Genomic DNA, 25,814 nt, shown 5'->3' with positions numbered 1-25,814 from the left:
TCTGATCTTTATGATTTCTTTCCTTCTACTAACTTTGGGCTTTCTTTGTTCTTCTTTCTCTATTTCCTTTAGGTGCAAGGTTAGATTGTTTGAGATTTTTCTTGTTTCTTGAGGTAGGATTGTATTGCTATAAACTTCCCTCTTAGAACTGCTTTTGCTGCATCCCAGAGGTTTTGGATCATTGTGTTTTCATTGTCATTTGTCTCTAGGTATTTTTTGATTCCCTCTTTGATTTCTTCAGTGATCTCTTGGTTATTTAGTAACGTATTGTTTAGCCTCCATGTGTTTGTGGTTTTTACGTTTTTTTCCCCTGTAATTTATTTCTAATCTCATAGCATTGTGGTTGGACAAGATGCTTGATATGGTTTCAGTTTTCTTAAATTTACCGAGGCTTGATTTGTGAACCAAGATGTGATCTATCCTGGAGAATGCACTTGAGAAGAAAGTGTAATCTGCTGTTTTCGGATGGAATGTCCTATAAATATCAGTTAAATCTGTCTGGTCTGTTGTGTCATTTAAAGCTTGGGATTCCTTATTAATTTTCTGTCTGGATGATCTGTCCATTGGTGTAAGTGAAGTGTTAAAAGTCCCCTACTATTATTGTGTTACTGTCGATTTCTCCTTTCATGGTTGTTAACATTTGTGTCATGTATTGAGGTGCTCCTATGTTGGGTGCATAAACATGTATAACTGTTATATCTTCTTGGATTGATCCTTTGATCATTGTGGAGTGTCCCTCCTTATCTCTTACAGCAGTCTTTATTTTAAAGTCTATTTTATCTGATATGAGTATTGCTACTCCAGCTTTCTTTTGTTTTCCATTTGCGTGGAATATCTTTTTCCATCCCCTCACTTTCAGTCTGTATGTGTCCCTGGGTCTGAAGTAGGTCTCTTGTAGACAGCATATATATGGGTCTTGTTTTAGTATCCATTCAGCGAGCCTGTGTCTTTTTGTTGGAGCATTTAATCCATTCACATTTAAGGTAATTATCAATATGTATATTCCTATGACCATTTTCTTAATTGTTTTGGGTTTGTTTTTGTAGGCCCTTTTCTTCTCTTGTGTTTCCGAGTTAGCAGGAAGTTCCTTTAGCATTTGTTGTAGAGCTGGTTTGGTGGTGCTGAATTCTCTTAGCTTTTGCTTGTCTGTAAAGCTTTTGATTTCTCCTTCAAATCTGAATGAGATCCTTGCTGGGTAGAGTAATCTTGGTTGCAGTTTCTCCCCTTTCATCACTTTAAATATATCGTGCCACTCCCTTCTGGCTTATACAGTTTCTGCTGAGAAATCATCTGTTAACTTTATGTGAGTTCCCTTTTATGTTATTTGTTGTTTTTCCCTTGTTGCTTTTAATAATTTTTCTTGGTCTTTAATTTTTGTCAATTTGATTACTATGTGTGTTGGCATGTTTCTCCTTGGGATTATCCTGCCTGGAACTCTCTGTGCTTCCTGGACTTGGGTGGCTATTTCCTTTCCCATGTTAGGGAAGTTTTCAACTATAATCTCTTAAAATATTTTCTCAGGTCCTTTCTCTCACTCTTCTCCTTCTGCGACCCCTATAATGTGAATGTTGGTGCATTTAATGTTGTCCCAGGGGTCTCTTAGGCTGTCTTCATTTCTTTTCATTCTTTTTTCTGTATTCTATTCCTTGGCAGTGAATTCCATCATTCTGTCAGGTCACTCATCCGTTCTTCTGCCTCAGTTATTCTGCTATTGATTCCTTCTAGTGTGTTTTTCATTTCAGTCACTGTATTGTTCATCTCTGTTTGTTTGTTCTTTAATTCTTCTAGGTCTTTGTTAAACATTTCTTGCATCTTCTTGATCTTTGCCTCCATTCTTTTTCCGAGGTCCTGGATCACCTTCACCATCATTATTCTGAATTCTTTTTCTGGAAGGTTGCCTATCTCCTCCTCATTTAATTGTTTTTCTGGGGTTTAATCTTGTTCCTTCATCTGGTACGTAGTCCTCTGCCTTTTCATTTTGTCTGTTTTTCTGTGAATGTCGTTTTCGTTCCGCAGGCTGCAGGATTGTAGTTCTTCTTGCTTCTGCTGTCTGCCCTCTGGTGGATGAGGCTATCTAAGAGGCTTGTACAAGCTTCCTGATGGGAGGGACTGGTGGTGGGTAGAGGTGGGTGTTGCCCTGGTGCATAGAGCTCAGTAAAACTTTAATCCACTTGTCTGCCAATGGGTGGGGCTGAGTTCTCTCCCTGTTGTTTGTTTGGCCTGAGGCAACCCAGCACTGGAGACTGCAGTCTCTTGGTGGGGCTAATGTCGGACACTGGGAGGGCTCAAGCCAAGGAGTACTTCCCAGAACTTCTGCTGCCAGTGTCCTTGTCCCTGCAGTGAGCCACAGTTACCCCCTGCCTTTGCAGGAGACCCTTCAACTCTAGCAGGTAGGTCTGGTGCAGTCTCCTATGGGGTCATTGCTCCTTCCCCTGGGTCCCGATGCATACACTACTTGGTGTGTGCCCTCCAAGAGTGGAGTCTCTGTTTCCCCCAGTCCTGTTGAAGTCTTACAGTCAAACCCTGCTAGCCTTCAAAGTCTGATTCTCTGGGAATTCCTCCTCCTGTTGCCGGACGCCCAGGTTGGGAAGCCTGATGTGGGGCTCAGAACCGTCACTCCGGTGGGTGGACTGCTGTGGTGTAAGTGTTCTCCAGTCTGTGAGTCACCCTCCCAGCGGTTGTGGGATTTGATTTGATTGTGATTGCGCCCCTCCTGCCGTCTCATTGTGGCTTCTCCTGTGTCTTTGGATGTGGGGCGTCTTTTTTGGGGAGTTCCAGTGTCTTCCTGTTGATGATTGTTCAGCAGTTAGTTGTGATTCCGGTGTTCTCACAGGAGGAGTGAGCGCACGTCCTTCCACTCCGCCGTCTTGAACCAATGTCCATTCAAGCAGTGCAAGTTGTTAGTTGTTGTTGAGTCTTAGTTTCCTCATGTGAGTATGGAGGCTGCAAATCTGAAATCTGCAGAGTGGGCCAGCAAGCTGGAGACCTGGGGAAAAGCCAACGTTGCAGTTCAAGTCAGAGGGTGTCTGTCTCAATTTGCATATTTTAGATGTATACTTTATACAGGGTCAAAAGTAAAAAGTTGCTAGTGAAATATCAGTTTATCTGTTGGCTGTGACTCTGAACTTTTTAAGATATTCTACATGCTCAATAAGATCTTGTCGAATAATATCTATAAACACAATACTTAAGTAGAACAGAGGAATAACTCACTGATTAACCCTGGCGTCCTTCAGCACTTGGCAGGCTGATAAATACAGTTGCTCCAGTTGGATGGGATGAGAATCTGTGACTCTGAAGCCTTGAGGCCTAGTGAAGTCTTCAGAAGTAAAAGACTCATCGAAGGCCTAGTCCCCTGTCACAGATGCATTTAAATTGGGTCCAGAGGTTGTTTAACCGGACTGTTGGTTCATGTCTTAAACCACCGGTCTCCAGCCTGGCTTTATTTAGTCTTGCTTGTGTCTACTCACTGCTCCCATCTCAACAGTAACTTTCAAAGCAGCCCTCCACTTGTTACCATTCTCATCAGATCTGCCTGTGAATACCTGCCTTTTTTCATGGACTCCTACAGCGTTCACATTTCTACCTGTGAATGTTTGGAGGGAAGGCTGTGTCTCCTTTAGTTTTGTTTTGCATTGGAGATAGTCTTAACCTTTGTATTTTTATAAGGCCTCTTTCAGAGTGTGCTGACAGAGGGGTCAGTCAGCCTGTTTCTGGTTACTAGTCTGAAGATATGTGTTTCATATCATGGTGCACTTCTAAAAATACTTAGGTAGGAGATCAACACCACAGTTAAACGAGCCGGAAAGAGAGCTCTTGGGGTAGGGCTCCAGCGCCGAGGCTGCGGTGCATTCATTGCACAACTGGCTAAACCTTCAGCTCATGCCCAACATGTCACCACCTGAAAGTCAGGTATCAAGACCCTTTCAAAAGACATTGGTATGACATAGTTCATTGCTGTTGTTTTTATTAAACAAAGAATAGTTTTTTACCGGCAATAAAGGTAGCTGTAATTTGCTTATATAAATAAATATTTTTCATGTCATGTTTTTGTCAAATAGGGCTCACTGATATAATTCAGCACAAAAAATACCAAGGTACGGCAAGGAGACTGGCTAGTGTTAGAGATACAAAGAAGTATCTCTACTTGATAGGAAAGGGGCTTTGACCTCATTTGTTTTTCCCTTCATTATTAAATTACTTGGTTACTTATTTGCTTCTCCGTTGTAACCCACCTTTTTCCAGAAGGGATGCAAAGAAAGGAAAATGATTAGAAGCTAATCTGTGTGCAGGACTGGGACCTCAAGATCTCTGAGATGGGGGCTTGATCCTCCTCAGAAAGGAGACCCTGGAAGGGAAGACCCTTGAAATTGGACTTAGAAGTTGACTTGGCCTCTGCCAGATCTGCCCCAGTCACTCCATACTCATTCTCTGCTTAGCTTCCTAGTGTGGGAGAGACCATGAGGCCTTTGTTGTAAAGACTAATGAAACAATACTTGTAGAAAATTTGAACCCTGAAATATGTCTCACACATGCAAAGCATTTTCAGGGAAGAGTGCATCTCTTCACATTCTCCAGGACTGAAAGGAGAGTGGAAATATGCTCGTCAGAAAGAGTAAAGCTGCTATAAAAATTACAGTGTTCAAACGGGACTAGGAACAGATTTCCATATTTATTGAGTAAGAGGAGAACAGGCCCAGTGACAGAGACAATACCAACTCGATGAAATGTGGCAACTTGGACAAGTAAATTAAAATGATTCCCTGCCCCAGGAAAAACCCACTAAAAACAACTGCTTTTTACTCTATCTCATTACTGAGCGCGTCACCTCGGTTCTGAAATGGCACAAAGTAATCGAAATGATGTTTTACCTGGTGGTAAGGATTCATTCAAGCAAGTACATCAGTCACTGAGGTACAAGATGCTGAAGTATATTTTTCATGATGGAAAAGATGACCAGCATATGAAGAGATGGGTCTAATTTCTCTCCTCCAATTCACCATATTTTTATAACATAAAATGAACACATTTATTTTTCTATCTTGGAGTTAATCACTTTTGAGTGTATTCCTAGCTTTATTGTTCATATCATACCTTTTCCGTCATATGTGTTATCCAGAGGAGTGGAGAGATCTTGATAAACAGTGCCTGTGTTCACTATGTATTAGTTCAATTGATATAAATAATAAGTAATATTCATTGTAACATTAAAATGAAACAAGATGATTGCTTTTTCTGCAATCTTTATTTTTCTCTTTAGGGGACTGTAGGTTCATAGAGTGTTTGCCGTGCACTCTCTTAAAAGTAAAATCAGAAGAAATTTGTGACCCATAAACAGAAATTCAGGAATCTAAGTTTGTCTTTGGAAAGTTGAAGTAAAAAAAAAGTCACATGAGGAGATAAACTGGAATCTATAGTAAATGCTGTACTCTTAGATCTGTATCTCCATTGTCTTAGCAGTTATTCCCCAAATGAAATTTAAATAAAATTAGTGGAGAATGATATTGATGATGATATTGGTGATGAAAGGTTAAAAAATTTAAATAAGCTTTGTTTATTCAGTTGAATATACATAAATAAAGACATGTTCTCTGCCATAGAGAAGCTCATAGTCTAGTAGGACAGACAGTTGTGTAAATAATTTATTGAATCTGACTGTGGTGTACACAAAGATAAAGGATGTATGATGCGTGGAAGAGGTAGTAACATGGAGGAGTGTTGAACTATGAGAAAAAAGTTGACTGAAGCGACCAGAAAGTAATAAAGAGCCATCAGCTCTTGGCGTCTTCAGGGCAATAGGCTGCATCCTACCCCTAGACAGGTTGGCTCTTCCTCCAGTGTTTTGTCACCTGTATGGAAATGAGAGTCACATCAAGATGGGAGAGAAACCAACAACTTTCTCTGGAACAACTGAGTTTTGGGTCATTTCTGAAAGATTAGGAGGTATTTTAGAACGTTTGTTTGATTTAATATATATTTTAAATGGTATGGCCTTACTTTATGCACATCCTCTTATCTCTGTAACATAATACTACCATAGAACTTCTGCCATTGGGTGTACTTAGAAGTTAGCAGTAGAGAATTAGCAGTGGTGCCAGGAAAAAATTCAGCATTCCAGACAATAGGACTTTTCTACTAGAGGGACTTGTAGTTCCCAAGAGCCCTAGGCAATTTTAGTCTTTTCTAAAATTAAAAAAAAAAAAAAAAAAAGCTTGGTATTTTAAAAGCTACAGTTTAAATATAGATATATGACTTTATTGACTTTTTTCTTTAATGGAAATGTATGTATGTGTGTATCTGTTCTGTTCATTCCCTTATTACACGAATTTGAATGGATTCATCTGTACTTCTCTCATTACAAAGCTAAGTGCTTATTTGTCTAAGTCCATCTCAGGCACTGTCATACCCTTTGACTGAGCTTCCACCAAAAACTCAGACTTTTCTGGACTAAAGAAAGTTCACATGGGTCTTTGTGGAAGGACTGACTGACAAAGAAAAAAGGCTATTTCCAGTTATCCACTCTTGCTTTCTGGCTCTTTTAGACTTGGCTCAGATCGCTAGAAACCCGAAAAAAACTGACAAGAAAATGTTGTGGACTTACGTTACAGTAAACAGTGCTCTATTCTTGAAAACTTTTTCCACAGGTAGAACATTTCACAGAGTCCATATACATTATGCTACCATGGCAACTGGTCACCCAGCCATGCGGGGAATGCTGATCCCTGTATTCTAAAAATGTGGCAAGATGCTTTTCCCCTTAGGTCATCATAGAAGATTCTAGAATTTCCCAGAAGGGCTATTAAAGTAAATTGAGAATGCATATTATGTGAAAGGACAACATTGATGAGTCAAGAGTAAAGGTCTGTGATCCTCGTTTTAGAGGATTATGTTCAGGTAGTCTTCCCTCCCTGCCTGACCCTTACCCTTGTCCAGCAGCTTGAACACTGAATGGCATGACTGAAATGGCATCTTCTCAGCCCCAGAACCCCATATCCGTCTTGCCTCTGGGTGTTATCACGGTTTTCATTTCCTCTCAAAACAAACTCAGCCTCGACTTATCTTAAATGCATTCATTATATTTCCATGGAAAGCTTGGCCGTTCCCACATGTTGTGGATGAGAAAGACATTTTCCCATCTGGCCCAGTGCTTTCCTAGCCTGGGTTTGGGAACATCCTGTGCTTACTTGACAGGTTCCTCCTTTTACTGTTCCTGGTGGAGCTTCATTAATCGAAGAGTCAGTGGCCTCTTGAAGAGGCTATAGCCATAAATATCCCTTGCCCACAGACCCCCACATCTCTCCCAAATGAAATCTATCCTCAATTTGAACACCATATTTGCTATAAAAAGGTAACTTCAAGACAATGATGCTAGCCCTCTCATACACAGAAATTCTGCAGTCCTTGCTAGGAAGTCCTTCACTGCTGTCAGCCTCGAAAGCAAGATAGCTGGCTCTTCCTGAAGGTTCGGGTTCCCGGCAGTTGGCGTACTTCCTGCTGCCTGTCTGGGCTGCAGCCCCAGTTCTCCGCCCACCTACACAACAGAGGTGCTGGCCTTCCGGAGCCCAGTGACCGACAGCCTTTCCCGACAAGGAGCCCACATTCTCCCACAATACCTGTCCTCTGCTTCTTTTTTCACCTGGGTGTCTGGGGGAGCCCATCCTAACTTCCATTGTTGGAATCTTACCAAATGAAAATACCTTACATATGCAATTATAAAGTTAGCAAACAGTCACAGATAAAGAGAATTTCTTTACATTTTTATCATCTCCATCTTCAAATTTAATTTGTAAGTGAAGAAGAGAGTTGAGGTGAAAAATGTTAAGCCAGTTAAACAGTGATGAGAGTTCTACTGAGTTGGCTTCAAAAAGGTCGAATAATGCTTAATTCTAAAAATGCAGCTTTTACTTGGCAAAGAGCCCTTTGTAAGTTCAATAAGTATGATTGATTGGGATGTAGATGTTTTCTTTCACTAGAGGAAGTGACCATTATTCTCTATAGAAGGCTAATGCTAAAGATTTTTACAGTAAGTTCAGAAGATGACAGAGTGTAACTGACATCAATTCACGCAGGCAAAAAGAGGGAATTTGCTACCCAAAGCAAAAAATGATGTCGGGGACCTAAAATGTGCACGTGATTTTAAAAGCAAAAATTCATTCTGAAATATCCGAATATGAATAGTTTGTACACTGCTGAAGCAGACAGACATTCTGTGCCAATATAGGGAAGAGAAAAATCTGTACAGTATTATGGTATTTCCATTTTTGAAAACAACATTCTGTTTCTACCTGTAGTGAATGGTGGTGTTGATAGACTTGACCAAGACATAAAGGGGAAGGTCATGCGGCTGGTTGCCTTTACCCACAGAGATAGGGATAGCAGGGAACCTCCTTACACAATCGCTGTGACTGTGTCAGACGTGGGACCCATTGCCTAGCTTGATCCTGGCTGCACACTTCCTTTTTGCCTCACTTTCCCCCATCTGTAAAACTTCATACAATTCTTGTGGGACTTATAAGAATTAATAAAGGTAAAGCACTTAGAAAAGTGCTCAATTTTTTAAGTGATAAATAAATGTTACATTAAAAAGAAAATGAAAGCCTTTGGGCAAAGGAACTGTCTTTGAGGAGCTAAGTGGGAAAAGTCCCTTTTGTTCTAAAGGATACTGTTCAGGGATACGTTCAGCTTGACTGTGCTCCACAGCACAGTAGGGTGGGCCAGAGGGTGGGACGACGCCCCGAGAGCCCAGGCAGGTGGGCACCAGTCTCACTGTGCTCCGTCACAGGCTTACCAACCGAGCAGCACGGAGATGCCTGTGACAGGGAGCTGTGAAGGCGCAACTGTCCTGGCCAGCAGCGACCACGGGCCCTGCGTCTGCAGAGCTCCCCTGGCCCGGCCCCCCACCCATCCTTGCTGTCCCCACGTTACTCCTGCGTTGAAGCATTGCGGCTTTGAGGGTGGAAACGGACAGTGACTTTAGCATCCTTCAGATATGGTTTCTAAGGGAAATCTTGTGGAGAAAAGAGAGGAGTGCTTTCTCCTCTATTAAGTTTCTTTTGGTTGCAAGTAGCCAACTCTGGCTTGCTTAAGCAAAAATGAACATTTAGTAGGATACTGGAGTACTTCATGGAATCCAGGAATTGAAAAAGCAAGTCTCGAAGGACGGCAGAACCCCAGAGCCACCACAGGGTGGTTAAAAGCACAAACTCTGGACCCAAACCCAGTCTGAGTTCATATCCCAGCACTACAGCTTGCTAGCTGTGTGATCATAGGCTGGTTCTTTACCCGATCTGTGCCTTAGTTTCCCCATCTGAGAAATGGAGATAATAATAATTAAAAGAAGTAGACTCTGAAAGGGCTGGGGACAGTGGGACCCAGCAAGCACTGCCTGAGGGCTGGTTAAGTTAGAACCGTGGGTACCTGTGGATGCCCTGCCCCCAATTCTGGATCAGGTTGGTGTGATTGCCATGAGGTGTGGAGAGGGCTCCCGTGGGCCAGCCTGTCTCATTGGACTGGGGTCTTGCTTATGAGCCCTCCGGCCGTGGCGTGTGCACACCCTGCTGAGTTCAAGGGAAGAGTGGCCACAGCACGTTTCACTCGAGAATAGTTTACATGAATAATTAACACACTGTCAAATGCAGCTAATGGGAACACACTTAATTCTTTTTTTCTGTAGCAATACCAAGTCTCCTACAACTCTAATATTTGAAGAGCTTAATGAGATGCAAGTGAAATAGCATATGTTCTTTTGTTAACACCAACGGAGAAACAATTAATCAAGCAGACATTTAGCTCATAGTTAATGGGAACAAAACACTGGAGGCAAAATGTGCAAAGCTGCTAAATACACACGCACACACACACACACACACGCACACGCACAAATACTGGGCACATCATTGTGCAGAGGGATGCTTCCTTCTCTCATGGGTACCTTGCATCTCAGCATTTCAGTACCCACTGGGTCTCTCAGGAGACACTAGTTTATACTGAGGAGGGCGCTTTATAGTATAATGCACGACGCTTAGCTGAAAGAGTTTGTATTTCCTAAGGCTTTGTAATAGTGCGTTGAACTCTGCTATACTCTCAGAGGAGAACAATTTATTTCTATCTTACATGTGAAGAACCTGATGAACCAGTAAGGAAATAGGGAAGTTTCTTCCAGTCTTAGCAGTTGTGCCTTCCTTTACTTCTTCCTCCAGATCTCACAGCTGTAGTAGAGGACCAGCCAGGTGTCACTGAGACCATTGGGTCTAGGTGTGTACACCACTGGTCAAATGAGTTTGGGAAGTACTGCATAAAATTACACCCTTCAGCTTAACTTGGAAATTCACAGTGCATATGGGCTTTTAAAAAATATTTTTTTTTCAGCCTTTCCCAAACTTGTTGGTCCACTGAAACCATTTTCACATAATAATTCTTAACGTTCAAAAGAATGTGTGAGACACAGTTTGAGAATTACTCATGTGGATTAACAAATATGACTAGTTACTAATACCTTTAAATCTGTACTGGTTTCATCGTGACTTAGTTCAGGGGTTGGCATACTTTTTCTGTAAAGGCCCAGATAGTAATAAATATTTTTGGCTTTGCAGGGCAGACAGTCTCTGTCGTAATTACTTGACTATTGTATGACAAAAGCAGCCATAGCCGTATGTCAGTAAACGAGCATGGCTGTGTTCCCATAAAGCTTTATTTATAAAAACAGGTGGCTGGCCAGATTTGGCCCATGGCCCTAGTTTATGGATCCCTGAATTAGATGAATAAATCCATTATTAAGAATCTACTTTTATTCTCAAAAACCTTTGCTTTAGTAGCCTTTGACTCATTCTTTTGAGGTTTTATAATTGTCTCATTTCTTTATAGTTGTCTCATTTCGGGCTTTGCAGTGATGAAATGGACACTTTAGTTCATCATTGACAGTTCCAAATCACTGTTCGTCCAGTGTGTGCCTTTCAGATAGTGTCTCTTCATCTAAACTTTGCGTTTACCTGCTGTTATTAGCTCAACTGCATAGCAGTAATAAACCCATCTAAGCCCTGGGGGTTCAGAAGAACCCCTGGGTTGGGATTCCTGCATTACTTCCAACAAGCGTGATTCGGGCCAATTTATTTTCTCTGAGCCTTCATTCACATATCTTTAAAATAGAGAGAGCTTCCATTACAGAGCAGAAGTCTCCACCAGCGCTTGGTGTTGGGGGGTAGCGGGTAGAACCGTCCAAAGTATGTGTGTCTTGAGGGATGTGGATTTGCCGTCCTTTCTGCCAGCCTCTCTGCTGCCAGCCTCACTTCTGTGTCTCCGATAGTGTGAATCTGGCCCTGAGCTGACCAAGATCTTGCTGGCTATGATACTAGCCAAAGGACCCCACGGTTGCTAAACACAAGCCGACTACTTCATTGGGCACCAAGGTGGAGGCTTAGCTGTGGAGGATAGCTCTGACTCTACCTGTCAGTTGACTTAGCACTGATCTAGAGCTGAACCTCAGTTCCGGAATTGGTACCTCAATTAACAATCAATCATTTTTTTCACTTTTTCACGTTGCAGCAGTTTATAATTCACCCTCAAAATTGTGCTTTCCCTGGTATGGATGAGGCAGAATATGGGCTTTTCTAGGGTCATTTGACAATCCCCAATTTCCGCCCTAGGGACTCACCTGAGAACCTAAGCCCACAGAAAGTGAAACTCTGCTGGACTCCCAGCTTGTCTGCAGTTTCTCCAAAACATGTGCAGACCTATCGACGTCAAGCTCTAGGCTGCTTAAAGAGGCAATGAAATTCAGAGTTGAGGCTCCTAAGTGTTGCTTCATTCACCTTTACATGTTAACACCCAGGCCTCCCTTCACAGCAGGATGACACAGGAATGAAGCCCAGAGGCTGTGGGAGGTTAGGCAGCGCTGGGCTGCTTCTCTCTTTTTCATTCAACCCTTCTTCTGTCTTAACACGTCTTTTCTTTCTGTACCCAAGGCAGCGAGAGAGTGTGTATCATTTATCGGCCAATAAGTCCTCTGACAAGATAGCCACTTTGTACCTAATTGTTCAGTTTATTTATGTATTATTGATGAGCCCGAACTTGAACTCTGCTTCCCTTGGAAGCTGCTTGATAAATCTCTTGGCTAATCCTAAATTGCTGTGTTACCTGCTGGAGCACGATACTTGGCATTGCTTTTACTTTGTATTCCTAAAAGGCACTGGATATACATTTCAGTGTCTGTGTTTAACAGTAAGAAATAAAATGGAATATATAATTCAGGTTCCTCTTTCAGCTTTTTTAAATGAAAGGTATAAACACATTCATCAAGTCACTTTCTGACTTCGCTGTTTAAAGTTATTTTGCGCTGTGTGAACTAAAGGCCAAACTATAATCTCGCTTGCTTTTCTGTGGTTTCGGTTGCAACCAATGGAATTGCAGATGAGTAACTGAGATTGAGCACCGGGAGTCTGTATTCTCTTTCTAAATCGAATGGTAGTTTTCCCTAGACACCATGGTTGAGACACCAGAGCCCAGCCCTGAGCACCATGAAGATTTTCTTGCTCTTTTACAACACGTCCTCTGATTAGCAGAGCCATGGGTTCTTCCCTTAAGTGTACTTACTCTCTTGTCCTGTGTTTCTACATCAGTAAATCTAAGTGATGACACTTAAGTACTGTGTTTAAGAGGAGTAGTGAAGATGTTTAAATGAGCTTATTGATGTGCACTGACACTAGACTATAGCGTTTATTATTATAAGGATTAGTATTTGAGCAATAATCAGAGCACTTAAATTATAGCTCAACGGTGACGATACAAGGCTCCTTACAAGATTCATAACTATTGATGAGTTATTAGGTGGCCCCTTATCCTCTCAGATTCTCCCTTCCTCACAAGCAGAAGAAATGGATGTTTTAAAAACGGGAGGTCTCCTTGCATACTTCAATCATGTCTATTCCTGGTAAAGCACCAAGGGTGGGGAATGTCTGCCTTCCCCCAGGCCCTGGCAAACACAATTCTGCTTTCTGTTTCTGTGAGTTGGATTACTTTAGATACCAAATATAGGTGGAATCATGCAGTTTACCTTTCTGTTACTGGCATATTTCCCTTAATGTCCTTAAGTTTCATCCATGTGTAGCATGTCGCATGTGTCTGAATTTCTTTCCTTTTCATGGTTGGATATTCCATAATACGTATGTACCACATTTTGTTAATCCATTCATCTGTTGATGACACTTGGTTTGCCTCTACCTTTTGGCTATTACGAATAATGCTGCTCTGAACATGGGTGTACAGATATCTCTTCTAATTCCTGCTTTCAATTCTTTGGGTATGTACCCAGAAATGGAATTGCTAGATCATATGGTAATTCTCTGCCTAATTTTTGAGGAACTGCCGTATTGTTTTCCATGGCAGCTGTACCACCAGCAGTGTCCAGGGGTTCTAATTTCTCCACATCCTTGCCAACACTTGTCGTTTTCTGTGTTTTTTAAATATAATAGCCATCCTAATGAGTGTGAATGGTATCTTATTGTAGTTTTGATTTGCATTTCTCTGATGATTAGTGATTTTGAACATCTGGTCATTTGTATACCTTCTTTGGAGGTCTACTCAAGTCCTTTGCCTGAATTTAACAGGGTTGTTTGGGTTTTGTTTTGAGTTGTAGGAGTTCTTTGTATATTCTGGTTATTAACGCCTTCTGAGATATATGCTTTACAAATATTTCCTTTCATTCAGTGGGTTGCCTTTTCATTCTGTTGATTGTATCCTCTAATGCACAGAAGTTTTAAATTTTGATGTAGTCCAACTTATCTATTTTTGTTGTTGTTGTTACCTGTGCTTTTGTTATCATACCCAATAAATCATTACCAAATCCTAAATTGAGTCCACAACCTGTACTCTCGATGACCTCACAAGCTAGTAGACACATGCACAAATGCAGACTGTGACATCAGTGTGAGGGAAGTACTAAGTACCAAGTACCAGCTGTTCCCTGTCATCATGGGGTTTTTTGCATTAATTTTTTTAATATTGCATTAAAATATTATTTATATTGACTACTCAGTTCTTTAACACTCTTTTAAGTTTTTCTCCTGAGGCAAACTGGCCTCACCCTAGTACTAGCCCTGAACTTCAGGGACACATATGGAATGAACCAAGTCATTCATTTCCACTGAAGGGAATTTTTCAACTGATGGGCCAAATAGCTTCCATGTTCACCTTGTAGACAGACCCAAGTGGAGAATTTCTGAAATATATTCACTGCATCTGGTCTTGAATGTAGCCTGTGGCTTATTCAGCAATTTTTACAGATGAACCTCTACAGGAGAAAAGGGAGGTAGGTGATTATTTCACTGGAGAATCAACCAAAAAGCAAACACTGAAGAAAGAAGAAAGGGGCACTGAGAAAAGTATCACCAAAATGGATTTGGATTTCCAAGGTGGATGGCTTGATTATTTTTATTCATCTGACATTTATTTATATGGCGTTCTACATATATTTAGCGATTGATTTTAACTACCATGCTTGATGTATGTAGAACTAGTGGTATCATGATTTCACTTTTACTCATGAAGAACCTGGGGCTCAGAAAATTTGTCTACTTATTCAAAGTTTTGTGGCATTTAAGAGGTAGAAAATAAATTTGAGCCTAGAAGGATTCAGTTTTCTTGTGCCAGTGGTTCTTAAAGTGTGGTTCCTGGACAGCAGCATCAGCATTACCTGAGAACTTGTTAGACACACAGATTCTCAGACCCTTTTCCTGACCAGGTGACTCAAAAACGTGGTCGGGGGTGGGGGGTGGTCCAGTAGTTTCTGTTTTAACAAGTCCTGTAGGGAATTCTCTGCACAACGTGTATGGGAACCACCACCCTCTGCAGTGGTGTGTGTACAGGCACTGAGCTAGACTTGAGTCCACAACCTGTACTCTCGATGACCTCACAAGCTAGTAGACACATGCACAAATGCAGACTGTGACATCAGTGTGAGGGAAGTACTAATGGAGGTTTTTCTGATTCAGAGGAGGGATAAATACCACTCTGGTTTGAGGTTCAGGGAAGGCTATAAAAGAAGGATGGTTGAATCTAGGTATTTGGAGATACAGGATGACATTCCAGACAGAGGTGCCACGGGAATCAGTGCAGTTAACGGGGGAGCTCAGAGGGCGTGTGGAGCAGCTCCGGTTGGCCGTGGTTCCAGCTTCACTGGGCTGAGCGCAGATGGTAGAAGCTTGGATAGCAGAATAAGAAGACTTTATTTTATTCAGTTGGCAGTGAGAAGCCAGGGCATATTTTGAGCAGGGGAGAGCCTGTAATTTAAAAAAAAGGTGTAATTTTAAAAACTGTTCTCAGAATTGTATTGGATGGAATAGAAGCCTGGGTGGTAGAAGGTCAGTTAGAAGACTATGGCAACAGTCTGGACAAGAGGTGATGGGGCATAGGTTAGGATTGAAGCAGTGGGAATGGGCATTTGAGATGTATAATCTGCGGCAGGACTTGGCATGCAAGGGAGAGAGAAGTATCCAAAATATATTTAAATTATGAGATTCGTTGATTAAGGAGCGTGGATGTGCCATTAATAAAAAATAGAGGAAGAGTTTTAGAAGAAGAGGTGAGCCTTGAACACGGTCAGTGTGGGATTCTGACAGGTTTCTTTGATGACGATGGCCATCAGGGAGTAAAAGTAAAAAGATGGGTGTAGACAGAGGAATCATTCCTAAAAAGATATTTGAGAATCAGTAGATTCTTTGAACGTGAGCTCGTTCCTGAGAAGGGGATTCAGGGAGCCGCCCCCTTCGATGGCACTCGAGGGTAAGGAAAGGGCAGTGGGGGCAGAGAAGAGGCTTTTGTGGGGATCAGCACGAAAATCCAAGACAGAGAGACCCAAAAGGGAAGGGCTGGTTGTCAGTTCTGAATGAGGGAAAGAGAAGGAGAAACACAGTGTAAGGAGTGAAGATGCCAGCCCAAGACTTCACGGGTTCAAGAGACAGGTGAATAAGTGGTTAGGGAAAGCATGCAGCAGGCCCACCAAGTTATTCTGAGACATTTTGTGATAACGGAAAGGAGAGAGATAAATGAGTAACTTGGAGTAGTTGAGTTCCGGAAAGAACCATTGATTGATTGATTGGGTTTTGTTTTGTTATAAGAATAAAGAAGGAGCTGAGCCCTTTTGTAGGCAGAGGAGTGATAAAGATGAGAAATAACTGACTGGACAAATACCAGAGAAGGATATAGTTGAGAGTGCAAGGGGAGGTCTGTACTTGAGAAGGGGTGGGGGGGAAGGTATCTCTGAAACCAAAAGGAAAGAAGAAAGAATTTGGTTTCAAACAAAAGTTTGGAGGTGGAGAGGGGGAGAATTGAGGTGGCTTATTCAGGTAGCTTTTTCTCTACAGTAGGAAGCAGGGTCTCCATTGGGGAGAGCTCATCAGGGATTGAGTACTAAAGGATTCTCAGGAAAAAGCTCGGATTAGGCTAGGTTGGGAATGTGATAGAAACTCTCAATGAGAGTTTCCACCTACATCCATCTTTTTCTTTTTACTCCCTGCTGACCATTGTCATCAAAGAAACCTGTTGGAATCCCACAATGACTGTATTCAAGGCTCGAGTCTTCCTTCTAAAACTGTTCCTCTGTTTTTATTAGTGACACATTTCATGCTCCTTAGTCACTGAATCTCATAATTTAAATATCTTTCGAGTACTTCTCTCCCTTTGCACACCAAGTCCTGCAGATTATAGATCTCAGATACCCATTCCCACCCTTTCAGTCCTAATCTACATCCTTATCATCTCTTGTCCAAAATGCCTAGTCTTCTAACTGGCCTTCTATCCCCAGGCTTCTCTTAATGCAATCCATCCAATATAATTCTGAGAATAAGTTCTAAAATTGCAGCCTGGTATATGATTCCCCCTGCTCAAAAAAAGGCTGAGCTAATTAACGTGTAGGTAAGATTGGAAAACACAAGTGCATAGTGGAATTAATTAATTCAACTTCATTTCGTCTCTAGCAGCTTCATGTAGCTCTGAAGCAGAGACTAGGAAAGCAAGAGAGTGGGATTTCCCCAGTTTGGGGAAGGGTGAGACAGGTAGCGGGGGAAAACTCAAAGATGTCAAAAGAAATGGGGTAATAGAGCTTCCTTGAGATGGCCACCTCTGAAATCTAGTCTACATCTTCTTGGCGTCAGTGGAACCAAGATTAGAGGGAGGTGGAGTTATTAAAGGTAATTGGAAGAGTAGATAGAAGACTCAGAAATTTAAAAAGCGAAAGAAGTGGAAGGGGAAGAAATTCTGGTCAGAGCGAGGGATTTTATAACTCAGTATCCATAGAGGCATTCTGTATGATGACAAGTCCACATTGCTACCAGTGCCCACAGGAAGTTGAAGTGCAGTCACTCATTAAAACTGCAATAACAACAAGAAAAAAGTGATGGTAATTTTGAAGAGATCAGTAACAGGGATATTGAAACCAGCAAAGGTAATGAATACAGAGGGAAAGATAGTAGACGTGTCCTAGGAAATGGCAGATGACGACAATTAAGACAGAAAAAATGTGGGATGAGCAGATGATGTAGACTCCAAAAGAGAACAAGTGGAAAGTGGCGGTGGAGTGATGTTCTGGAAGGAACCAATTCTGATCTCTACCTCTTGACCTGTGAGATGAGGGAGTGAGAGGGATTATCTACATCAGAAAGTTGGAAGGAGCTTAGGAGAAGGGTCAAGATTTTTTTTTTACTTGGGAAACAGGGCGTAGACTTAAAAGAGGGCCATATCCAGATTGATTAAACCACATTAGCAGCTACGAGGCTCTTGAGGGCAGGGACCGCACTATCTTGGTCTTTTTTTCCCCCTCTACCTTCTGGGAATATGCTTGGAGCACAGGGGTGGTAGCATAATAAATGCTGAATTAAGGATTGAATCAGTGAACAAAGTTTTAAGATCATCGGTCAGTGAGATAATGAAAGTGAGAAAGTGATTGAGTATTGTTCGTTTGTACTTGATTTTAAGTAACAGGGTCGCAGGAAATGGAGGGTTTAGGAGTAGACTCAAAGCGCATTCTCAGCAGAGGAGTAGCTCTTAAGCTTCTTCAAAGTTGTCTTCCAGTGCTGGACAGTGGGCTCTGGGAGGGCAGGCTGAGAAGCAGTGCACAGAAGACAGCTGATGTGCCCCTCCCCCACTGTAGTAAGAAGCGGTTCACACAGTGGGAGAGAAGGGGAGGCCGGCCGTAGGTCCCTCAGATTTTCTCTCTTCCTTCCCCCGCACCGTGCTTCTCCATTCTTCCTCTCAGGCTTTACAGCCCAGGAGCCTAATGCTATTGCGTTAATAAGGCTGGACAATCTTTATTTTGTTTCATTTTTGTAACAGCTTTATTGAGGTGCCTTTTACTTACCATGAAATTCACCTGTGCTAAATGGACAATTAAATGAGTTTTTATTAAATTTACCGAGTTGTCTGGTTTTAGGGCATTTTCATTATCCCTCAGAGATCCTTCATGGGTTAACCAATCTTAATGATGAGGTTAAGATAAGGGTAATAGCTACATTTATTCATTGCTTGCCATGATCCGAGCTCTATTTTAAGCAGTTTATTTGAACTAACTCATTTAATCCTCACAGTGACCCATGAGATGGGCACTATTATGTTCCCATATTACAGACAGAAAAACTGAGGCATTGGTCACATATATAGTAAGAGGCAGAGCCATCATTAGAACTCAAGCATGCTGATTCCAAAGCTGTTGATCTTAGCCATGATGCCATATTGCTTTTTAATATACTTTTTAATACTGGCTATTTGAGAAGCAGGATAAAAATAGCCATAACTATCTATGTTTTTTCTGTGTTTCACGCTGCATCATCAGTATGGAGTGAGAAGTACAGCTTCAATGCAAAAATATCCATACATTTACATCCATACATTTCTCCACATATTTCCCTTAAGTAGCTGATACTGGAGATGCAGAGAAATTGTAATTTTATCCAGAACAGAGCAAAGTTGGAGTCTTGGCAGTTATCTGGTTAACAAAATAGATCGTTGAGACAAAAAAAAGTTCTATTTGGTGGTTTGAAATATCTGGTGTGGCTGTCCACGTTCACCAAATTAATAGGATAATTGCCAGTTCTCTGCTCTGTTGTGTATCAACATAGCCTGAAACACAAATGGAGGTTTTTGCTCAGATGATACAAATTTAGTCGCTTGCAGGCATTCCTCGTCACCAACCTAGAAAGACTGGTGGGGAAGGTTGGAAATGTTCCCAGAAATTCGGTAATTGTGGTATTGCCTCTTTGTGAAATCGACTACTGACGTTTTAATCCATGTAAAATCCTGTATCTACTTACAGATATTTCTGGAAAGATACCGTGTCAAATGAGCAGAGCGTTGAACAAGCGTGTCATTTTCCATACTCCTCCCTAATGTTAATTTGAGAAAAATCCAATTCATTCTCAGTGTGGTAAGGACTACAAGTAGAAGCTTAGACGAGGGGGGTTATTTTTAGCAACAGTATTTTTTTGGAGGTAGAGGCAGTACTGGCTAAAAAGAATCCTCTTAACTCTGATTGTATAGACAAAAAATACTGAACAAAAAAAGGCACCAGTATAGCTCTTTTCCTGTACAATACCATAGTGGTGGATACATATCATGGCACAGTTGTCCAAAATCATAGAATGTACAACACCAAGCACGAGCCCTAATGTAAACTGTGGACCTTGGGTGATAATGACGTGTCAGTATAGGTTCAGCGATTGTAACAAGCGCCCCGCTGTGGTGAGGGATGTCGGAAGTGGGGGAAAGCTGCGTGCGTGTGCGGGGACGGGCTGTGTGAGGGCTCTCTGCACTTCGTGCTCGGTCCTGCTGTGGACTTAAAACTGCTCTAGAAAGTGAAGTTTGTTCATTTCTAAGAAGCTAAATGATAACGCTGTTTTAAAAAGCAGGTCTATTAATGTATACTTTTCTATGTGGGAGGTAATAGTATTTAAATATTTACAAACATACAGGTAGTTTATTTCCTCTAAGATCATCAGAGTACTTTGCATACATACTCCTTGCCTTCTTCATTAAAGTTACTGAACCACTTTGAAAGGTCGGCCCCAGCAGCACAGTGTCTACCATTTTAAGATGCAAAGGACCCAGACCAACTCCTCCCAGAGTTCTGCCTAAATGTAGGTGTTTTTCCCTGAACACTGCTGACTTGCCGTGTCTTCTGTTTCCACTCAAACTGAAGTGGCCCTGTCGGCTGCCCTCTCTGACTTCCCGTCGTCCACTGGGCAGATCATCTACTTTGTGAATTGCCTGGGGCCATCTAAAATTCCTTGCTGACTTCCCTTAGCTGCTCTGAGCATCCCTGAGACACTTACCTCGATGCCTAACGACCACATTCCCAGTGAATGAACCTCATAACTTTATTAACCCATGAAGTTATGATTGGGGGGATAAACATGCTGCCTAAGAAATATGGGATACTTACCAAATTAGGAGCACTTATTCATTAATTTTAGATTATTTGCTCTTGCTTTTTTAGAAGGTAACCTGGTCATAGACTCTCGTTTTTTAGAAAAATTGAAGAGATGGCTTTATATTGTTTTAAAATATAACAGTATTTGGGGAAGACAGGGTTTGGTAAATAGCGTCTACACTCTCCCAACAATATTATATACACATACTGCATATGTATCTCTCAAAGAGTAATATATATGCCTATTTGATATCCAGGAAGACTGCTTGAAAAATAATGGATACTATGAATTAGATGTACCAATAACTGCTTTGTGTTATGATAAAGAACTGCCTTTTTAGACAGATAACATCTTGTGAGAATATTATTGTCCGAAGAACTGCATGAAACACAGTGGTGAAATTCCATTTTTATTTATAAAATGGATACTGCCATCTACTCAGAATATTAATGGTTTTAATGAAGATGCAACATCTTGCAAACAAATAGTTAGTTTTGTGCATGAAAAGATAAGTAGAATCCTAAGTAACAAATCACTAATTTTTCTTAGACGTTTTGGGTTTTAATCATGACAGGTGGCAGTTTTCGTGTGTCGTTTGAAGAATTTGTTACTCTGTAGGTACCTAGACTAATTATAACTCCAAAGTTTAAGTGATATGGCGTATGTTTATTTTGAAGTAATAGAATTGTAAGCATGGGATGACGAGGGCTCTTTACCTGTTGTTTTGAACACCATGCCCAAAGCACCTGGAATATTGCTATCAGCCCCGTAAGAGTTGGGTAATTATATCGCGTTGTACAAACTATTTAGGCCGTACCTGAATGATTTTTTTTTTAAATAGACTTATGAATTGATTTAGGATTTGAGTTACCTTTATTACTTAAATGAATCATTTCATAGTGAATCTTATCTCTCATGTCACAGTTTACCAAAACCTCAGACTCAACCCATTCCATAGACCAGGGTTGCTCAAGAGCAGCACTGTTCACATTGGGGCTGTGCTGTGCACTGCGGGATGTACAGAGGCATCCCTGGCCCTTACACCCTAGATGCCAGTAGCACCCCTCAGTCGTAACAAGCAAAAGCAGAGTTCCCCCAGTTGAGAACTACTCCCATAGAAGATACGGGTTGCATTCATTGTGTTATATCTATCCTGATATTATTAAATAGAATGAACCAAGCAACAAAACAAAATGTTGAATACAAAAAGATCCAAAGAAATGCTAAATTACCATCTAAATAATGGAATGGCCAAACTATATGGTTGATGTAGTTGGCATTACAGAAACCCTTCATTAAGTCGGCCTCTCACCTTAAGGAACGTTTGACTGAAAAGTCTTCAGTGACTGCTGATGGGTTAAAAAGTGTGGTGCCTCATAGGCTTTCCTAAAAGTACACATCCACAAGCCTTTTCCTTTTCAAGAATCAGGGTGAAAGTGTACTGTTTTTAAAAAGTACAGTTTTAAAATTTTACATAAAGGTTCAAGTGTACACGTTTTGAGAAACCCTGTTAGCTTGTGGAACCACTGATATGAATGGATTGTTACAAAGGCAGGTTCACTGCCTGAAAATGGTATGCAGTGGGGATATTGTAAGATATGGATTTTAAATATTAGATGTGGGATATTTTCCTGTCTTGTGTCCAAAGAGCTTTGTTGCCTAAACTTTGTGGAATGGGGAGTAGGCACTATAATAGAACTTTCTGAGAAAAGTTGGGTTAACTCTGAAGAAAAAGCAAATCATTCTGCTTTTAAAATTAAAGTCCATCTTAGATCATTTGATTTGCTTTAATGTTTAGTTTCCATCCTATTCTTATTTCAATACTTGTTTAAATTGTTTCAAGTTTAATGTCTCAAGTAACATTGAAGGATTTCTTGGAGACAAGACTCTCTCTCTCTCTCTCTCTCTCTCTCTCTCTCTATATATATATATATATATCTAAAATACGTATGTTCCACTCAGAACTATTCAGAAGGCATTTCAAACAAAAATTCCTGAAACTACATAATTTACCATTAATGTTAATTTACTTAATGGTTATAAAAATATATTATGCCAGAATTTTTCATAGCAAATATGAAAGTGCAAAAGATATTAATAATGTAATGTTTCTTACAGAAAGTGAAATTATAGGTTACAGAGTAGTAGAGATTACATAATTGTTTTGATGTGAGCATTATAAGGAACATTAACTGATTACTGAAACAGCTTAAGTATCTAGCTAGGTTATGCAATTGTCGGACTAGAACAAAAATTGTTATATATAGTTCCGTAAAACACAATGAGCAGTTGTTACCTTACGGATAATTTAATGTATGGAGCTAATAAGCTAAGGAAAATAAAATGCAATAGGAAACCTATATCATTCTATATCATGCTACTATATATTTAATATTTAAGTATAATATTGCATTTTTATGCCAAAAACTGCCTGAAATCTTCATTTTATGACAATAAATCTGCCTGAAGCAATTTTAGTGAATGTGATATGTTGTAGCCTGCCATGACAGCGTAATATTTTCTCTGTGAATTAAAAGAAGAATTCAGAGCTTCCCTGGTGGCGCAGTGGTTGGGAGTCCGCCTGCCGATGTAGGGGACACGGGTTCGTGTCCCGGTCCAGGAAGATACCATATGCCGCAGAGCGGCTGGGCCCGTGAACCATGGCCGCTGAGCCTGCGCTTCCGGAGCCTGTGCTCCGCAACGGGAGAGGCCACAGCAGTGAGAGGCCCGCGTACCGCAAAAAAAAAAAAAAAAAAAAAAAAGAGTTCAGTAATCCTCTACATTTTCAGGCAATTTCCCCTGCAGTTTTGTGTAGCAGTTTTTAATGTATTGAACCATAATAGCTTCTCCCTTATGTAGCTTAAAATAACTTAAATAAAAACCAAATAAATAACATTTCAGGAAAAAAATATTTTATACACACATGCAGTAAATAAATATGTACGTATGTAAAAAAACGTGTACGTATTTACGTGCACATACATACACATGATGCTCTACAAAGTTTTCATTTATCTGGTAATTACACTACTATTTTCTTTTTTCCACTCCATTGCTTTTCTCTTACCTAATATTTAAGGTAGGACTCTGCCCTTCTGTATATAGTGATAAAAAAATAATGTCTATATGTCATTTTCCATATTAAAAACCTCTTCATAGTTTAATTTAGGGCACATTTAGCCTGATTCTGCACTCTTTCTGCCTGTTGATCTTTCCACTTAATAATGAAAACAATCAAATAAACTTGCCATCAGAGGGGAAGTACCATAGTTTCCAGAATGTAGCACAGGGATTGTACGTTTAGTGCTTTACAATTTACAAATGCTTTCCCATATCTCATTTGAATCTGAAATAATCGCATGAAGAAAGTATAATTCTTACTCTCAGACCAGTCTGCTAGGAAGTGTCAGAACTAGGAGTCCTACTTGGGTCTTCTTATTTCAGATCCAGTCTATGATAGAATCTCTCCTAAATTCTGCCCCTATTCTACCATGCCTGCAAGGGAATAAGAGGCCCTGGATTACTCAGAAACCACATGGGGAAAAGGGAGGAATGAATTGCACTCTTGTCTGCCAATCCAGTTGGCTTTTCATTAGCTTGCTGGTATAGATTTGGAGATGATTCAGAGAGCAAAGTGTTCACCAGCAGCTTGACGTCGGTGTGAAAAAATAAACCAGCTTGATCTGGAGCAGCATGGGCACAGTCTGCTTACTGGAACTGGGCTTGCCTATTGGTGCCATGAAGGTTTTCACTATTATCTAGGTGCTCATATAGTGAACTTCTTTTCACATTATCCAAACTGGAGTGACTGAAAAAAAAATAATAATAATCGGCCCCTTTGGAATAGGAAGAAATGGAAAACTGGAGTGTGATCTGGCTTACAGAAGCTTTTGTCCAGTGCCCCTGGAGGATCAGTTATTTTCATGGATGGAAATTGATTTGGAAATGAAAGCACATAGAATAAATACTACTGCAGAATAGCAGAATGGTGAGATACCTGAAATGCTTCTAGTTCTCACAATATTGCACTGAATTTATTTAATCATTCATGTAATGTTATTTAGTAAATACTGTGTGCTTGACATATGCTAACTACTGGGGATAGAAAAATAAACAGGAAGGTCCCTGCCCTCTCATAGTTGATAGTCCAGCGTAGGAGAGGGGTAGCACAAAACAGTGACAGCACAATGAGATATAAGCTGCAATAAGCATCTGATGCTGTAGCAAACTTATGGAGGCACAGAGGAGGGACCCTAAGTCATCAGTGACGTCAGAGAAGGCTTACCTTCTGGGGGGAAGATACTTCTTGTCTGGGAGAGGCCAAGTATATGCCTGATGTTCAATCATATTTAGTAATAGTACCTCCCTTCACTTTTCAGAAGTGTTCCAGGTTGGTTGATCAATTCCCTGATATCTTTTTACTTGAAAATTGGGAGAGAACTAATGGAGTGGGAGGTGGAAAGGTATTCCAAGCAGAAGGAATGATGGGGAGGAACAGAGGCAGGGATTTGCCGCCCACACAATCAATCAGTGACATGAGATGTAGACAGGAGTGGTGTTAAAAATGTGTAACATTGGCATGGCACTGGCACTGGCTGTTTAGCGTGGGCACCATCCATAAACAGGTGGCACTGCTGTTCTCATCATGAAGGACCTTGTGTTCTAAACTAAGGAAGTTGGAATTTCCCTTGAAAACCTTAGGGAGCGTTGAAAGATTTGAAGCAGTCGGGGAGAAGAAGGAAGACTAGTTTAATGTACTGCGTCTGGCTTGGTCTAGGTCATCAAGCAGTAATCAGAAAGGTAAGGGACTGTCTTTGAGAATCAGCTAGTCATGTACTTTGTGCCAGGCGATTCCCCAAGCAGGTACGGTCTTCATGACAATCCTGTGAGAGGGCCACTGAGGCTCATAGAGGCCACGTCTTCCCAAGTTCACAGCTATTGAGTGGCAAACATGAGTTTCAAACCCTACTCTGGATTATTCAACTCTGTGGTCTTCCTAACGCACTTCCTGCCTCTAGTGACTGCTCTGGTCCCATTAGCGTTGACTGTGGAATAAAGTATGTACTTACAGGAAATACCCACTGTCATTACGTGGATATTGTCACTAAAATAATATAACGAAGTCTGCTGTCCTGGTAGCCATTGAATTGGAAACGATATTCATTAATTGTACAGTCACTTTGGGATACCTGAAACTTTCATGTTGCTTGATCCTCTTCTTTTGCAAGGGCCTTGTTTCCCTTTAGCAGATGTCCTTCTAGTAGGTACTTTTCTGTCCTCGAACAGACCTGGAATTGAGGCTCTGCTCTACCCCTTCCAAGTGACTTAATTCTTTAGGGCTCAGTTTCCTTATTGGTCAAAGGACATGAATACTGCCTGCTTCACAGGGTTGTTATAAGGATC

At 40.9% G+C, this 25,814-nt stretch overlaps 1 protein-coding gene across 1 annotated transcript in view; it reads left to right on the top strand.

The window, feature by feature from the left end:
* Positions 1-2,288: 2,288 nt before the first annotated feature.
* The window catches only part of TOX (thymocyte selection associated high mobility group box), a 184,973-nt gene continuing 161,447 nt past the window's right edge, over positions 2,289-25,814 (top strand). The window contains exon 1 of the mRNA XM_024742660.1: positions 2,289-2,390. The gene's annotated coding sequence lies outside the window, so the exon portion shown is untranslated. The remainder of the gene's footprint in view (positions 2,391-25,814) is intronic.

Source organism: Neophocaena asiaeorientalis, unplaced genomic scaffold (genome assembly GCF_003031525.2).
Source record: "Neophocaena asiaeorientalis asiaeorientalis breed wild unplaced genomic scaffold, Neophocaena_asiaeorientalis_V1.1 scaffold226, whole genome shotgun sequence".
NCBI classification, from domain to species: Eukaryota; Metazoa; Chordata; class Mammalia; order Artiodactyla; family Phocoenidae; genus Neophocaena; species Neophocaena asiaeorientalis.
The sequence above is the reverse complement of the archived record's forward strand: the minus strand, read 5'-3'. Positions and strand labels throughout refer to the sequence as shown.